This window comes from Musca domestica, unplaced genomic scaffold (assembly GCF_030504385.1).
Source record: "Musca domestica strain aabys unplaced genomic scaffold, Musca_domestica.polishedcontigs.V.1.1 16, whole genome shotgun sequence".
Classification (NCBI taxonomy): Eukaryota; Metazoa; Arthropoda; class Insecta; order Diptera; family Muscidae; genus Musca; species Musca domestica.
This window is the reverse complement of record NW_026712219.1, coordinates 1,763,937-1,782,966: the sequence shown is the minus strand read 5'-3', so window position 1 is coordinate 1,782,966 and position 19,030 is coordinate 1,763,937. Positions and strand designations below refer to the sequence as shown.

General features: G+C 36.9%; 1 pseudogene; it reads right to left on the bottom strand.

Moving 5' to 3' along the window:
• The window catches only part of LOC131801370 (uncharacterized), a 204,773-nt pseudogene that overhangs the window by 146,021 nt on the left and 39,722 nt on the right, over positions 1-19,030 (bottom strand).

Below are 19,030 nucleotides of genomic sequence, written 5' to 3'. Positions count from 1 at the left end.
TTTAATATATTTCCCCAAATATTTTTCTTACAGAGTGCATATTACGGCTGCGGAGGACAAAAATAAAAAAACGGATGAACAATATATATGGGAGCTATATCTATATCTGAACCGATTTCGATCAAATTTGGCATACTTATTTTCAGGCCTAATTGGGGTGTATATGCAATTTCATACAATTCGGGCTGATATTACACGTTTGGTGCACAAAAAAATTCAAATCGGACGAAGATGTATAGGGGAGCCATATCCAAATCTGAACCGATTTCGATAAAATTTGGCATATTTATTTCAAGGTCTAATTTGGTTGTATGTGCAAAATTCCATACTATTCCGGCTGATATTACACGTTTGATGCACAATAAAACGCAAATCGGACGAAGCTATGTCTAATGGGAGCTATATCTAAATTTTTACCGATTATCTCCAATTTCAATGGGATTTGTCCTTGGGCCAAACAAATGTTGTTTGGAAAATTTCATCTCAACCGGATAGTAAATGCGACCTGCATTTTGTTCTCAAGAATACATGGACAGACGGACGGACAGACATGGGTCTACCTCGTTTCCTTTTGCCTGTTACAAACAAATGCACAAAGACATAATACCCTGACCACCTTGTGGTGTAGGGTTTAAAAATATTTATTGGAGTAATAGATATACCTGATCCAGTTTCACCAAATGGTAAAATTGGGTTGAATATGAAAAATCTATGTTATTTGGTCTGATATTAAATATATGGTAAGCAATAACCGTAAAATCGGATGAAGATGTATATCGAATGCATATAAAAATCTGAACGGATCACGATAAAATGTGGCTGAGGTATTTTCCAATATTTATATATATTTATATATATATATATATATTTATATATATATATATTTATATATTTATATTTTATATTTATTGTGAACCAAATGGCTGATATCAGCCCGAATATCCAAACCCTGATACAATTTTAAACACTTATTTCTGAGCTGTATCTGATATCTACTACCAAAGATTATACCAAAGATTATTGTTGTGGAGAACATATTACGCACCTGAGGGACTTTAACACCAGATCGGTGCTATAGCTATATCTGAACAGATTGTCTCCAAATTTTAAATACCGGTTAAAATGAAAAAAAAAAACTGCAATCAGCTTCAGACTACTGTCATTTCTAAGCCACCCGTCCGACAGCTATTCAAAATATTCCAGTGTCAGCTCATAACATTGTTACAAGTGTACAAACCCATTTTGGTGAGAATTTTGGTGAAGTTTAACGCTTTTATTTGGAAAAGGAATAGAGCTGAAAATATGAAACGTGGAATGAAAGTCTTTGATGTTGTTTTTGATACACAAACTAAATGTTTCTATATTTAGTACTGACCGAAGGAATAGATATAGAATTCTGAAATTTGATATTTAGAGTACATTTGGTAACCGAGGCTGGGATTTGGCTGTAGTTATAGAAATGCCTCCCATATTTGTACGAAAAGTACTATACGGTACTAAATTTGGTGTTAGGTTGGGGGGTTGGTTGGTGTCTGTGGTCAACATATGGAGATGGTTTTGGAAGTGTGCTAAAATTGTTCGAGAAGTACTAAATGGTACTTAATTGGGCATTAAGTGAATAAAAACGAGCTGGACAATTGAAATTCGATATTGAGATATCTGGAATCCGAGAAATGGATGTGGTCTTGATAATGCGTCCAATAATTGAACGAAATGAACTAAATTGTACAAAATGTGGTATTGGATGAATGAATTAATCTGGAATTCTGATATTTGATATGGATGTCACTGTTGCTGTCTGTAGTTGAGAGTGGGTACCGGCTCGATATTGAGATATCTGGAATCCGAGAAATGGATGTGGTCCTGATAATGCGTCCAATAATTGAACGAAATTAACTAAATTTCACAAAATGTGGTATTGGGTGAATGAATAAATCTGGAATCCTGATATTTGATATGGATGTCACTGTTGCTGTCTGTGGTTGAGAGTAGCTACCGGTTTTGGATATGCATGCTAAAATTGTACTAAATGTTAAAAAAAATTGATAATGGGAGATATTAAAGAGCTGAATTCCTGAAATTCGATACCAAGGTCACATTTGGTATCTGAGCTTGAGATATGGCATTTGCTTTGAAAATGGCCACTATAATCGCTCGAAAAGCTAACTAAATGCTACTAAATTTGGTAGTGGGTGAAGAGATAAAGCTTAAATCGTGACAATTTGTATGGTGATAACTGTTGGATTAAAATATAGAGCGGTTTTGCAAATGAGTACTATAATAATACGAACAAGTTAAAAAGCAGTAAGTTCGGCCGGGCTGAACTTTAAATACCCTCCACCATTTGGAACTAATTTGGAAATTTTCAAAAAATAGAATCCGTTAAAAATTCTGTTACAATCATAAAAATACCGAATATAGCCGTTATATTGGGATCTATACGGCGTGAACCTACATAGGCATTGTTTGTCATAAGCCATTACCATATTCAAATTCGAAACATGAAATAAACGGTGAACAATGTAGCCAAAATCATCTTATAACCTTACATAGGGAGGTGCAATTTTCTGTCACAGGCTATAGCATCCATTACGAACGTCAAATACGACATCTCAAATAATTTCGGTGAGGATTGTATCTAAAATCGTAAAAATACTGAATATAGGGAGGTACTGATATATGGGGCATATAAGAAGACCTGGACTACGTAGACTAGTTTCTGTCATAGATTGTAGTTCCCATTACGAACTCTAAATACGTAATTTGAAAGTACTCCGGTGAATAATGACGTTAAAATCATCATAATACTGAATATTGGGAGGAACCGTTATATGGGGGCTATACGAAGACGTGGAGCTGCACAGACAAATTTCTGTCTTAGGCTGTAGTATCCATTGCGAACTTTAAATACCAAATTTGAAACAATTCCGTTGAATAATGTCGCTATAATCGTCAAAATACCGAATATGGTGAGGTTCTGATATACGGGGCCTATACGAAGACGTGGACCTGCATAAACAATTTTCTGTCATAAGCTGTAGCATCCACTTCGAACTTTAAATACCAAACTTGAAAAAATTTTAGATCACTGCTGGTGTATAGGATGGAGAGATGGTGGTTGTTTTGGATATGTGTTCTTAATGTTACTAAATTTTGTATTGGGTGAAGGCATAGAACTGAAAATCTGAAATTTGAAAATTAGGTCACTGTTGATTTCTAGGGTTTACATATGCAGACGTTGAAATAGTTTTGTACAGAAAACTGGATGTGAGCCTATTACGCATAGAATTTTCTAATATTATCTTCGCTAAATTTCAAAATGAAAAATTTTGATGAAAAAAAAAAAAATAAAAAACCTAAAAATCTGAAAATCTTGTTCGATGTATTAAATTTTGATAGAACAATTTTGTCAAATTTAACAAATTGTGGAATTTCACTACTAAAAGGGCCTAATACGAACTATTGGAGCGAAACGAACATTTTAGGGTGGACTTTTCTCTGACGAAGTAGGGGACACTTGCTTGTTTTTTTGTAAGAGGTTTAACATGTTCGACCACAATAGTCGTTGCATTCTTGTATTCAATATTTCACCAATTTCTTTTTTAGGCTCGTTAAACCATTAGGGGAATAGGATTTAGCCCACACTAGCCACATCGCATTTTTTTCGAACTTCGATCAAGTTCCGAGGTTGACAACATCGATCTGATCTTTTTGATACACTCAGCACAAATGTCAAAATTTCCCAAAAAAGAAAGTATTTAGAATCTACTGTAAATGTAGATTCAGACAATGACTGGAAACGGATCACATTGAAACGGGGAGTGATATGGTAGATTTTTCCTTTAATTACTACTACATTATGTTTCACCTTTGGGAATATATCAAATATCGTTAGTGGTGGTTCATTAAAATTAAAATGCAGAATTCGTTTGTGTATATTTGACAATAGTAAAATAGAATTACTAATTCAGTTGCAAAATTCATAATACAAATATATCAAATCTGAAGACCATTCCTGTACAACTTACCCAACAAATTCTTTGCAAATCTCAGGATTATTTCTGTAAAATAAAAAAATAATACAACGATTAGATATCTTAAAATTCTAGCATTCAAATAATTAAATATGCAGGGTGAGATGAAAGAACTCAAAATTATTCCAGTGGCAGCTCATTATATTCTTTACTAGCGTACAAAAGCATTTTGGGGAGAATTTTCCAGAAAAAAAGTTATTCGTGATGAAATTCAAGCGTGATATGTGATATAAGCGAGAGTGATTTTTTATATTTGGCTGGAAAATCACAAGTGGCTATCGTTAGAGCACTCCAGCATTTAAATGTTAATAAATGATTTGTGTCTCGTACCATCGCTCGTTACCGTGCTATTGTTACCGCAGCCCGACGTCAAGGAAGTGGACGGAAGAAAGCAGCAACATCAGCAGAAATGGTTTGAAAGTAAAGAAGCGACTTGATCGAAACCCGCGTCGCAGTGGCCGAAAATGGTTATTTGCCAATTGGCAAATATTGGAAAATGAGCTCGGGGTAAAACCATTGAAATTCCAAAGAGTGCAAGAACTTACACCGCAACAGAAAGATAATAGACTCAAAAGAGGTAAAGAGTTGCTTCGCTTGGCCGAAAGTGGTGAACTTCCGAATTTGGTTTTCTCCGATGAGAAAATATTCGTTGTCCAGCAGTTTTTAAACAAACAAAATAATCGTGTTTACTTGCCAAATGTGCACCTTCGGTTGGCCACCAGAACTCAAGCGCCGACCTTGATGATGGTGTGGGCCGACATAACAGCCTGTGGTCGCTCTTCTTTCGAATTAATCGACCTTGGCATCAGAATAAACGCCGATTAGTATCACGAAAATATTCTGAAGATGTGCACCTTCGTTTGGCCACCAGAACTCAAGCGCCGGCCTTGTTGATGTTGTGGGCCGCCATAACAGCCGATGTTCGCTCTTCACTCGTATTAATCGAACGTGGCATCAGAATAAATGCCGAATATTATCACGAAAATATTCTTGAGGGTGTATTAAAGCCTTGGAGGGTGTAGTAAAGCTGAAAATGCGAACCTTCGGTTGGCCACCAGAACTCAAGCGCCGACCATGGTGATGCTGTGGGCCGCCATAACAGCCGATGGTCAATCTCCGCTCGTATTAATCCACCGTGGTATCAGAATAAATGCCAAATATTATCACACCATGGTGATGGTGTGAGTCGCCATAACAGCCGATGGTCGCTCTCTGCTCGTAGTAATTGACCGTGGCATAAGAATAAATGCCGAATATTATCACGAAAATATTCTGGAGGGTGTATTTAAGCCTTGGGCACGCAAACATTTTGGCCGCAGACCTTGGACATTCCAACAGGACTCAGCACTATCACACTCAGCACGCGCCACCCAAGAATGGTTACAAAACGAGGTTCCTCACTTCATTTCCAGCGCACAATGGCCACCAAAATCTTCAGATACCAATCTGTTGGACAATCTTGACGGGAGTATTTTGGAAAGCCATGTTGGCACTAAAAAATACCAAAGTGTCGATCACCTCAAGCAAGCGCTTCGCCGGGAATGGGCCGAAATACCACAGAGCAACATTCGGACAGCGAGTGACGGTTTCATTGGCCGTTTGAAGGCCATAATTCGTGCCAAAGGTGCACAAATCGAACAAATCTAAACTTATAATCTAAAATTTGTTGCTATTTCCGACATTTTTCTGCTTTCATTCACTAACATTTAAACAAAAAGGAAAATTATGGGTTTTGACTTTGTTGCAGGTTTTTTTTATCTCACCCTGTATATAGATAGTGAAATAATATTTTAAAAGTAGACAGGAATAATGTTGAAATATTGAATTTCTCTAATAGGCATTTTAAAACCCTATGACCAAACTCATCAAATAATCGTTTATATATTTGAAAATATATCAAAAGCAAATCAGAATGCCTTACATAAGGCAAGACGGAATTAGGTTGATTCCAGCGATCTAAAACTTTTTTTATTTTTTCTAGCTTCCAATAACTTCTACCCCATAAACTACAACTTCAATTTCCCTTCCGAACAAATTACAATTGCAAATCCAACATAACTTGCAGCTTCATTAATTACTTTATCGTTGATCTGCATCTCATGCAAATATTGAATTGGAAAATGAGAAAAATACGGAGACAGAGAGAAGCGTTTTTTAATTGAGTTATTCATCGTGTAATTGAAACTTTAATTTCCGTTGCAATTGTACAACTCTCGCTGATGAACAGCCACAAACACACACTCACCCACCCTCCCACACATACACCTTTCTTGTTGTCTCCGATATTTCCCTGAGTAACTTGGCAATATTAATTACGGTAAAATACATTTGTCTTGGTTTGGGTGTAGTGGGGGGAGGCATTTTGTATGTGTGTGTGTGTGTGTGTGGGGGGTTTGTTATTGATGGCGGTGAATATAAACCGATAAAGTTCATTACAGACGAATCGTTCATTTTTTTTTGCTATCGTTGTTGTTGTTGTTATCCAATTTCGTTAGCATAATGAAAGCTGATACCATTGAGACGCCAAAGTCTTTAGTATGCAACAGCAGTAGCAGCAGCAACATCAACAGGGCAAACGGAAATTGTTATTGTCACACAGACAGATGATATTATTATTTTCTTTTATTCATTAATATTATTACTTTGTTCGATATCTATATTAGATTAGTAATTATATGGATAAGATATTGATATGGAGTCTAATTATGACATGAACTTGGGGTATTTAAATTTGGGAGAGATGAAAAAACAAAATATTGGAATATTATGGGTGGTAAGAGTTCCAAGAGCCCGTGTTGGAGAATTTAAGTGCAAGTACACTAGCCATAACAGAATGCGAAGATAGGACTTGATTTTAAGGAAATCTGTTACGATTCTAGTGATTAATGTCGCAAAAATCATGAAAATACAGAGTATCGGGAGATACAGTCATACGGGGGGCTATACGAAAACGTGGACCTGAATACGAAATTTTTTTGACATATGCTGTAGTTCTCATTACGAACTTTAAGTACGAAATTTGTTACAATTCTGGTGAATAATATCGAGAGGTACTGTTGTATGAGACGTGGACCCGCATATGAAATTTTTTGATGTTGATTGTAATATCCACTAAGATCTTCCAATATGAATTTTGAAACGATTCCGGTGAATAATGTTGCTGAAATTATCAAAATACCGAATATCGGGAGGTACCATTACATGGGGTTATACGAAGACGTGGACACGCATACGAAATTTTTTATACCCTACATCACACGGTGGTCAGGGTATTATGTCTTTGTGCATTTGTTTGTAACAGGCAAAAGGAAACGAGATAGACCCATAGTTCCTTTTGATGATCTGCATAGAATCACATTCTGAGTCGATTTATGCATGTCCGTCCGTCCGTTCGTCCGTCTGTCCATGTATTTTTTTAAACAAAGTACAGTTTGCATTTATTGTCCTATCCAGATGAAATTTTGCACAAATCATTTGTTTGGCCCAAGGACGAACCCTATTGAATTTGTAGATAATCGGTCAAAATTTAGATATAGCTTCCATATATATTTTCGCCCGATTTACCTTTTATTGTGCACCAAACGTGTAATATCAGTCCGAATAGTATGGAATTTTGCACGTACGATCAGATTGGACCTGAAAATAAGTATGCCAAATTTGATCGAAATCGATTCAGATATAGCTATAGCTCCCATATATATTCTTCATCCGATTTGTTATTTTTGTCCTCCGCAGCTGTAATACGCACTCTGTAACAACAATATTTGGGGAAATATATCAAATGCAGCTCAAAAATAAATTTGCTAAATTTTATCGAGATCGGTTCAGATTTGGATATAGCTCCCATATATAACTTCGTCCGATTTACCCTTTATTGTGCACCAAACGTCCTAATGGGACGTAATTTGGCACTTATGACCGAATTGAGTCTAGAAGCTTATATGTCAAATTTGGTGAAGATCGGTTCAGATATAGCTATAGCTCCCATATATACTGTTCATCCAATTTGTCATATTTGTTACCCACAGCCGTAATATGCACTCCAACGAGTGCATACCTACGATATTCAGGGAAATATATCAAATACAGCTCAGAAATATCTTTGCCAAATTTTATCGAGATCGGTTCCGATTTGGATATAGCTCCCATATATATTTTTATCCGTTTTCAAATTAATTGTGCACCAAATGGGCGATATAAGTCCGAATTTAAAAGATACAAACGCTTCGGCATATTTAGTTCTTTGAACTTTAAATTATAATTATAATCATATCGTGTATGATTGAATTCTCCCATACAAACTTTTAATTGTTATGTGGAGCTCTACTTAATTAGGAAAGTGGTGTAGGGTATCATAAAGTCGGCCCCGCCCGACTTTAAGACTTTCTTTACTGGTTTGTTATTGGTGATTCCGGTGAATAATGTTGCTGAAATCATTAAAATACCGAATATCGGGAGGGACCGTTGTATTGAGGTTACGTGCGGGCATAAACGTGGACCCCTACAAACTATGTATGGGTCTATACGTGGTTATACGTGGTCCGATATATCTCATTTTCAATACAAACCATCATAGACGAAAAAAATTGTTCTGCCAGACAGACGGACAGCCTTAATGGCTATCATACACCCTCTAAAATATGTTCGCGATAATATTATGCATTTATTCTGATGCCACCCTCGATTAATTGAACGGAAAGCTACCATCGGCTGTTATGGAGGCCGGCGCTTGAGTTCTGGTGGCCAACCGAACCTGGCCATTTTCAGCTGACCTCTTTGGCAAGTAAACACGATTAATTTGTTTGTTTACAAACTGCTGGACAAAGAATGTTTTCTCATCGGCGAAAACCAAATTCGACAGGTCACCAAGCGAAGCAACTCTTTAGCTCTTTTGACGCTATTTTCTTTCTGTCGCGGTGTAAGTTTTTGCACTTTTTGGAATATCAATGGCTTTACTCCAAGCGCATTTTTCCATTATTTGCCGAATGGAATATTACGATATGTTCAGATCACCAGGCATTTTTCGGCCACTGCGACGCGGGCTTCGATCAAGTCGCTTCTTTACTTTTCGAATCATTTCTGCTGTTGTTTCTGTTTCCTTCCGTCCACTTCCTTGACGTCGGGCTACGGCAACAATAGCACGGTAACGAGCGATGGCACGAGACACAAATTATTTATTCACATTTAAATACTGGAGTGCTCTACCGATAGCCACTTGTCTCCTTCCAGTCAAATATAAAGAAATCTCACTATCACGCTTGCATTCCATCACGAATAACTTTCTTTTCTGGAAAATACTCACCAAAAAAATACTTGTAAACATTAGAATGAGCTGGAATAATTTTTAAAGCTGTCAGATGAGTTGCTTAGAAATGACAGCAATCTAAAGTGAGTTGCAGTTTTTTCATCTCACCCTATATATACTTTATGGAGTCTACGACGAATATTTAGGAATGTTAAAACCAGAATGACAAAGGTAATATATCCTCCTTTTCAAGGTGGAGGGTATAACAAAGTCACATTCTCTGAGGTGACAAATAAGTGTTCGCTCGTGTCTGTCTTTAACTACTAACAAACAATAACACAAAACACCTGCCGAACATTAAATCCACATCGAAGTTAATTGTAAAATAATTGGTTGCGATTACATTTTTATTTCGAAAATGTCGCGCACCATAAAATAAAATTGCTTTCACAAATATTTGATAAACATTAGCCATTGGGAAGCAAAAAAAAAAAGGAAATTCATTATTAGTCTCCCGACTCCCATCAGAGCAAAAAAACGTAATGGAACACTAAAATGTCCTTCACACTCCATGATAGTTTCAGTAACGATTTCAGGGATAAGTGGGCAATTGCGAGTTGATGAGGGGGTCAACAAATAGAAATGTTTATGATTAACCAAAAACAAACTTTCTTAAATTATGCTCATGCAAATTGAATTCTGGCATGTGTTGGTGGGGTGTGGAGAGGAAATTTGAACAATTATTGTGGAAAGTTTTGGGGAAATGTTTACCATTTTTTTTACCGCGATAAGTTGCTTGCAAGCAAATGCTGAGGAATTATGGAAACATTAAACCAAAATTCCTTTAGCAAAGGCTGCTAGATAGATATGCCAAAGGGTTTCGAAAATAAAGGTTATGAAAAGTTCTAAAACTTCTAAAATGTTACCATTTGCTGTGAGAGAAGTGAGAATGATTTGAATGAGAGAAGGAGCTGGTTTTAGATATGCGTATTGGTTCTGGAAATGCGTACTAAGTGTGGGAACTGTAATAAATGGTATAAATTTAATAAATGGAACATTTTGTATAAGGTGAACTGAAATTTTGTACTGCATGTGTACAAATGTACGAAAAGTACTAAATAGTACTATATTCGGTATAATTTTGTATGGGGTGAACAAAAAGTGGGAGAAATATGAAATTAAGTACTATGGTCGCTGTTCAAGTGTGACCTGGACATGTGGCGGTGGTTCTGGAAATGTGTACTAAAGTACACGAAAAGTACCGAATGGAATTATATTTGATATTAGGTACAGGAATAGAGCCCTATATATATTAATTGATGAAGGTATTAAAATGCCCTTTACAAAAATTCTATATTTCAATATTATTCCTGTCTACTTTTAAAATAATGCATGACTATGTATATACAGGGTGAGATAAAACAACTGCAACAAAGTCAAACGCCATTATTTCCATAATTTTTATACCCTCCACCATACTGTGGAGGGTATATTGACTTTGTCATTCCGTTTGTAACTCCTCGAAATACTCATGTCAGACCCAACAAAGTATATATATTCTTGATCAGCGTAAAATTCTAAGTCGATTTAGCCATGTCCGTCTGTCTGTCTGTCCGTCTGTTTGTCTGTTGTAATCACGCTATCTTTCGAACGAATTGAGATAGAAGGCTAAAATTTTGCATACGTGTTTATTTTTCCAGTAGGCTGGTTAAGTTCGTAAATGGGCCATGTAGGTCCACGTTTTCATATAGCCCCCATATAACGGTACCTCCCAAAATTCCGTATTTTGATGATTTTAGCGTCATTATTCACCGGAATTGTTTCAATTTACGTATTTAGAGTTCGTAATGGGAACTACAGTCTGTGACAGAAATTTGCCTATGCAGGTTCAGGTCTTCGTAAAGGCCCCATATATCAGTACCTCCCTATATTCGGTATTTTGACGAGTTTAGGTACAATACCCACCGAAATTGTTTGAGATATCGTATTTGACGTTAGTAATGGATGCTATAGCCTGTGACAGAAAATTGTCTATGCTGGGCCAGGTCTTCGCACAGCTCCGATATAACGGTATCTCCCTTTATACGATATTTTGATGATTTTAGCTACATTATTCACTGTTTATTTCAAGTTTCGAATTTGAATATGGTAATGGGTAATGGCAAACAATGCCTATGTAGGTCCATGTCGTATAGACCCCAATATAACGGCTATATTCGGTATTTTAAAATTTTAACAGAATGTTTTAAGGATTGTATTTTTTGAATATTTCCAAATGGTGGAGGGTATTAAAAGTTCGGCCCGGCCGAACTTACTGCTTTTTAACTTGTTTTTTTTTTTTTTTGAATGAAGGCAAGGAATGTCGGAAATAGCATCAAATTTTAGAATTAGTTTAGATTTTTTCGAATTGTTTACCTTTGGCACAAATTATGGCCAACGAAACCGTCACACGCTGCCCGAATGTTGCTCTGCGATATGTTGGCCCATTCCCGGCGAAGCGCTTGCTTTAGGTGATCGACACTTTGGTATTTTTTAGTGCCAATCTTGCTTTTCAAAATACCCCAGACACAATAGTCCAACGGATTGGTATCCGAAGGTCTGGTGGCCATTGTGCGAGGAATCTCACTTTATAACAATTCTTGGATGATCCATGCTGAGTGCGATAGTGCTCACTACTGCTATCTCAGCTTGATTTGGTGGGTAGTTTTTGAAATAACTGTATGAAAATTACTAAATAGTACTACATTTGGTATTGGGTGAGGGTGTAGAGCTGAAACTGTTATATTTTAAATTGGTGTCAAGGTATTAGATATGGAACGGTTTTACAAATGAGTACTAAAATTACACGACAATTACTAAGTGGTAGTAAATTTGGTATAGAGTGAATACATTCAACTGGAATCCCAACGTTTGATATTGAGATCTCTGTTGGTATCTGGTATTGAGATTTGGTAATGGTCTTGTTCATGGTAAATGATTCTTATTTGGAATCACTGTTAGAGTCTAGGCTGGAAAGATGCTGTTTTTTTGGATATGCATACTAAATGGTACTAAATTTGGCACTGGGTGAAGGCATAGACCTGAAACCTTGAAATTTAATACTGAGGTCACTGTTGGTTCCTAGGGTTTACGTATTGTTAGACTTCTACAGAATCGTAAACTCTTTCACTATAACATTTCGTGTCGTTTGATCTTTAATTGTGTTGTGAATAGCAGCAGCAAAACCAGGAATTTTTGCTGCTTTTTTTTTGGTCCATTTTAACCTCTAAAGTGTTTGCCATCATCTCTGAAATCATAGGCTTATATTATGACCTTAACCCCATCTCCACTCACAATTTCGTGAGGGTCAAGCCATAATTGCGACTTGTGGCATGATTGCAATACAATATGGGCAGACGGAAGGACATAAATGGCTAGATCAACTCAGCTCTGCCAGATCTGAAGATCCATATGTAACGTCCTATATTTTGGACCAATATTTCGAAATACAGTGTGAGATGAAAAAACTGCCACTCGTCCGACAGCTGTTAAAATTATTCCAGTGACAGCTCATTATATTATTTTTAAGTGTACTAAAGCATTTTGGTAAGAATTTACCAGAAAAAAGTTATTCGTGATGGAATTCAAGCGTGATAGTGTGACTCCTTTTTGTTTGGCTGGAAAATCGCAAGTGGCTATCGTTAGAGCACTCCAGAATTTAAATCTGAATAAATCTTTTGTATCTCGTACCATCGCTCGTTACCGTGTTACTGCGTAGCCCGACGTCAAGGAAGTGGACGGAAGGAACCTGCAACATCAACAGAAATGGTTCGAGAAGTTAAGAAGCGACGTGATCGAAATCCGCGTCGCAGTGGCCGAAAAATGGCTCGTGTGATGAACATATCACAATATTCCATGCGGCAAATATTGAAAAATGAGCTCGGGGTAAAGCCATTGAAATTCCAAAAGGTGCAAAAACTTACACCGCGATCGAAAGGAAAATGTACTCAAAGGAGCTGAAGACTTGCTTCGCTTAGCCAAAAGTGGTGAACTGCCGAGTTTGATTTTCTCCGATGAGAAAACATTCGTTGTCCAGCAGTTTGTAAACAAACAAAATGGTCGTGTTTACTTGCCAAAGAGGACAGCTGAAAATGTGCACCTTCGGTGGGCCACCCGAACTCAAGCGCCGGCCATGGTAATGGTGTGGGCCGCCATAACAGCCGATGGTCGCGCGCCGCTCGTATAAATCGACCGAGGCATCAGAATAAATGCCGAATATTATGGAGAAAATATTCTGGAGGGTGTCTTAAAGCCTTGGGCAAGCAAATATATTGGCCGCAGACCTTGAACATTCTAACAGGACTCACCACTATCGCACTGAGCACGCGCCACCCCAAAAATGGTTACAAAATGATATTCCTCGCTTCATTTCCAGCGCACAATGACCATTAAAATCGCCGGATATTAATCCTTTGGGCTATTATGTCTGGAGTATTGTGAAAAGCAAGGTTGGCACTAAAAAATACCAAAGTGTCGATCACCTCAAGCAAGCGCTTAGCCGGAAATGGGCTGAAGAGCAACATTCGGGCAGCATGTAATGGTTTCATTGGCCGTATGAAGCCTATAATTCGTGCCAAAGATGACCAATTTGAACAAATCTAAGTTAATTCTAAAATTTGTTGCTATTTCCGACATTTTTGGTTTTTATCCAATAAAATTTAGGTTTTTTATACCCTCCACCAAAAAAGTATGGAGGGTATATTAAGTTCCTCATTCCGTTAGTAACTCATCGAAATAATCATTTTAGACCCAACAAAGTATATGTATTCTTGATCAGCGTAAAATTCTAAAACGATTTAGCCCTGTCCGTCCGTCTGTCCGTCTGTTGTAATCACGCTACAGTCTAAACAAATTACGATAGGAAGCTAAAAATTTGCACAGATCTCTCTTTTGTCTGCAGGCAGGTCAAGTTCGAAGATGGGTCCACGATATCGTATAGCCCCCATATAACGTTACCCCCGATATTCGGTATTTTGATGATGTTAGCCACATTTTTCAATGGAATTGTCTGAAAATCCACACAAGTAGTTCCTTGTGGGTACTTTATACCTCGGCAGAGAATTATCTATATAGGTCCGCAATATCGTATAGCCTCCATATAACGGTACCACCACGGTATTCGGCATTTTGATGATTTTAGCCACATTTTTCAATGGAATTGTCTGAAATTCCACAAAAAGAATCCCTTGTGAGCATTTTACCCCCTCAAAAAGAAATGTCTATATAGGTCCAGGATATCGTATATGCCTTATATAACTGTCCCCCCGATATTCGGTATTTTGATGATTTTAGCCATACTTTTGTATGGAATTTTTTTAAAATCCACACACGTAGTTCCTTGTGAGTACTTCTCCCCCTGAGAGAGAATTGTCTATACAGGTCCACTATATCGTATAGCCCTCATATAACGGTACTCCCCTATATTCGGTATTTTGATGATTTTAGCCACTTTTTCCAATGGAATTATATGAAAATCCACACAAGGAGTTCCTTGTGAGTACTTTACACGCAGACATAGATTTGTCTTTATAGGTCCACAATATCGTATATCCCCCCATATATCGGCACCTTCCTATATTAGACATTTTAAAGATTTTAAAAGAATTTTTAATGGATTTTATTTTTTTGAAAATATTCTAATACGTTCAAAATGGTGGAGGGTATTCAAAGTTCGGCCCGGCCGGACTTACTGCTTTTTTAATTGTTTTTAAATAAAATTTAGTTTGACTTTGATGCAGTTTTTTATCTCACCCTGTACATACTTTTTGGCCCAATCAAACTTATACTACTCCCCCAACACATAGTTCTCTAAGGTATACATATTGTTTCCAAGCTGCAATCAATGAATGTAAACTTTTCACATCTTCTTAAATACAATCCTTAAATTTTCCACATCTTTCCCATCATATCCTCCACTGCAGACCAAATGTCTGGCAAAAGATTTCTTCTACAATTGACGCAATATGTTTGTAATTGTTTTGTTTGTTTTTTTTTTGCCTCTTTCTCTTGACTTGAATATGCTGAAAGCAATAAAAACCCATTAAGGTCATTAACGTTGTTGTTCTTTCTTTTTTCTCCTGCTTTTCTTTCTTTTGCTTTGCTTCGACGTATTTCCTACAAAACAAAATTTTTACGTCATTTCGTAAGTCTTTAATGATTACACCATAAATAACAAATGGCCATTGACCAATAAAAACAATACCACCTCTCATCCATCTGTAGGTGGATGAACACATTGGCGGATTGATTGTTTGGATGGATGGCCGGAGAGGGAGAAAAGGAAGATACAAGTCTATGACTAATAGTTACGCCATCGCAACCGGAACAAATTGTTTTGCTGTGTGTGTTTGTGTTTTGTTTTTATTGTTTCTTACATTCAGACCAAGAAATTGTCATCACTTCGTGAGTGGCTTATCGAACGTAACGTTGGGCGCCACCACTGGCAGTAGTTGTAATGGCAATTTGACTACTCGTTATTGCCACAAATACAGTTGCCATGGCAGGCACTTTGACGAATCCACCTAGAGCTACAATTTTGTTGGCTCCAAGGGTCAGGATGCATTAATATCTTCCATCACTTCTGCTGAGCTTCTCGAATGTTTGCCTTACTTATCTTGATGTTGATGTTCTAAGCAAAAGCGGATATTAAGCAATTTCATTATATCAACAGGCAGCGACAAACCACCAAACCAACGAACTACAGACCGAGCTATGCCATCAGCAGCAGACACATCAGAATCACAAGTCGGCGGGTTGGTGTATCTTTTGTGTGTGTGTGTGTGACAGCATCTATCACCACATTGCAGCCTGTAAGAATTCCCAGTAGGGATTCTTGAAAAGGCACAACCACGCTCTTCTATGACAAACAGTTGGAAATCTAAACCTCTCCTCTGGTGGCATGCAACACAATTCTTCATTCGACAACTTTGTATTTGTATGTGTGTATCGTAACATTCACAAGATTGTGTGGTGTGTGTGTGTGCGTACTCTCCTCACTGTCTTGGTTTGTGCAGAATGTTTTAATATAAATTGTTGACTATTATTTTTAATTACATTTTGTGGTTGCTGATGAAAAATAATCGTTGTTTGTTTGTTAGTTATTTTGTTGTTGTTGTTGTTGTTGTTGTTTCCTCCTTCTTCCTTTATTGCTGTTTAACTTTTGGCATTTCCACAAGCACCATATTCGGTATCTTCATACATGCGGTACGGATTTATTTTCTCACCATAGGAACTGAAATAGCTAAATACTGACACACACACACACTCTCATACACACACAAAGGTAGTTAGCTAAACACTGTACCATCAGTTAATTGTTGCGGTTGAAATGAAACATTTTAATTGTTGTTTTTGTTGCTGTTGAAAAATAGAGTTGGCAAATCTTGAGCAGGTAATGAATGAATACTAGGTTGTCTGGAATATGTTCATTAAATGAGCAATTATGTCTGCTAAAATTGCATTTGATTGAGGTGGTATTAAGTTTCTGTAATAGGGAAGTATGTTCTTGGATTTTAGAAAACAAACAAGTTCAAAAGCAGTAAGTTGCCATTACAAAATTTTTTTTGAATTACCTCCACCATTTGGAACGAATTTGGAAATTTTCAAAAAATAAAATCCTTAAAAAATTCTGTTAAAATTTTAAATAGGCAATTTTCTATCACAGACTGTAGTTCCCATTATGAACTACAAATACGTAATTTTACACAATTCCGGTGAATAATGACGCTAAAATCATCAAAATACCGAATTTTGGGAGGTAACGTTATATGGGGCTATACGAAGACGTGGACCTACACCGACAAATTTCTGCCTTATGCTGTAGTATTCATTACGAACTTCAAATACCAAATTTAAAACAATTCCGGTGAATGATGTCGCTAAAATCATCGCAATACCGAATATATGGAGGTACCGTTATATGGGGGCTATATGACCTACATGGCCCATTTACGAACTTAACCTGCCTACTGGAAAAATAAACACGTGTGCAAAATTTTAGCCTTTTATCTCAATTCGTTCGAAAGATAGCGTGATTACAACAGACAGACGGACATGGCTGATCAAGAATATTTATACTTTGTTGGGTCTGACATGAGTATTTCGAGGAGTTACAAACGGAATGACAAAGTTAATATACCGTCCATAGTATGGTGGAGGGTATAATGAAAACGGTATTAAATTCGGGCGAGGCATATACCATAAATAGTATGGAGGGTATATAAAGTTTCTTCTGTGTACTTTACCTCAGGAAGAGAATTGTCTACATAGGTCCACGATATCGTATTGCTTCCATACAACGGAACCCTACGATATTTGGTATGTTGATGATTGAAACCACATTCTTTAATAGAATTATCTGAATATCCACACCAGGAATTCCTTCAGAGTACTTGACCTCATGATAAGAAAATTATTTCTATAGGTTTACCATATCGTATAGCCCCCGTACAAGAGAGCTTTACAATATTCGGTATTTAATTTATTTTTGTAACATTGTTACTAGAATTGTTTTGAATTTCGTAATTAAAATAAAACTATAGCTCATGACAAAAAATTGCATATGCAGATCCCCGCCTTCGTATAGCCCCCCATACAACGAAACCTTCCGATGTTCAGTATTTTGATAATTTTAGGGACATTATTCACTAGAATTGTTTCAAATTCTGGGCGGAAAATTGTCTATGAGTATGTGAGGCCTTCATATAGCGCACATATAAGGCACCTGCCTTTATTCGGTATTTTAATGATATTAGCCATATTTTGAACCGCAATTGTTTCAAATTTCGTATATAAAGTTCGTAATAGGTATTACAGGCTATTACAAAAAAATATATATATATTAATGCCGGACCACGTCTTCATATAGCCCCATATAAAGAGTTTCCTTTAAACGGTATTTTTCGAGGGAATTTTTTGGAAATTTTTCAAGTTCCTCCAAAATGGTGGAGGGTATTAAAAGCCCGCCCCGAAAGAACTTAGCTGTTTATTTACTTGTTTTACATACAATGCTATCACCAGCAATTTTATTGTTTACAGATTATATTTTGGACAACCTAATACTGAATCAGAATACCAAGATAAAAGTTTAATTTTTGAAACTTTGAATACCCCCCACCATTTACGAGAAATTAGCGAATTTTAAAAAATTAAATATTCTTTGAAAAATACTGCTTAAATCTAAAAATGCTGAATATAGGGTGTAACCGTTATATTGGGGCCTGGACGAAGTCCTCAAAATAGTTAATGTATACACTGCTATCATTTCCCAGCCGCTCGTTCGACAGCTGTTAAAATTACTCCAGTGACAGGACATAATATTGTCTACAAGCGTACAAAAGCATTCTGGTGAAAATTTTCCAGAAAAAAAGTTATTCGCAATGGAATTGTGTGATTTCTTTATATTTGGCTGGAAAACCACAAGTGGCTATCGTTAGAGCATTTCAGCATTTAAATGTGAATAAATCAATTGTGTCTCGTACCATCACTTGTTACCGTGATACTGTAGCGTAGCTCGACGTTGATGAAGTGAACGGAAGAAAACATTAACATTAGCACAAATGGTTCGAAAAGTTAAGAAGCGAAAGCCGCATCGCAGTAGCCGAGAAATTGCTCGTGAGCTGCACATATCGTAATTTTCCATTCGGCAAATATTGAAGAATGAACACGGGATAAAGCCATTAAAATTCCAGAAAGTTCATGAACTTACACCGCA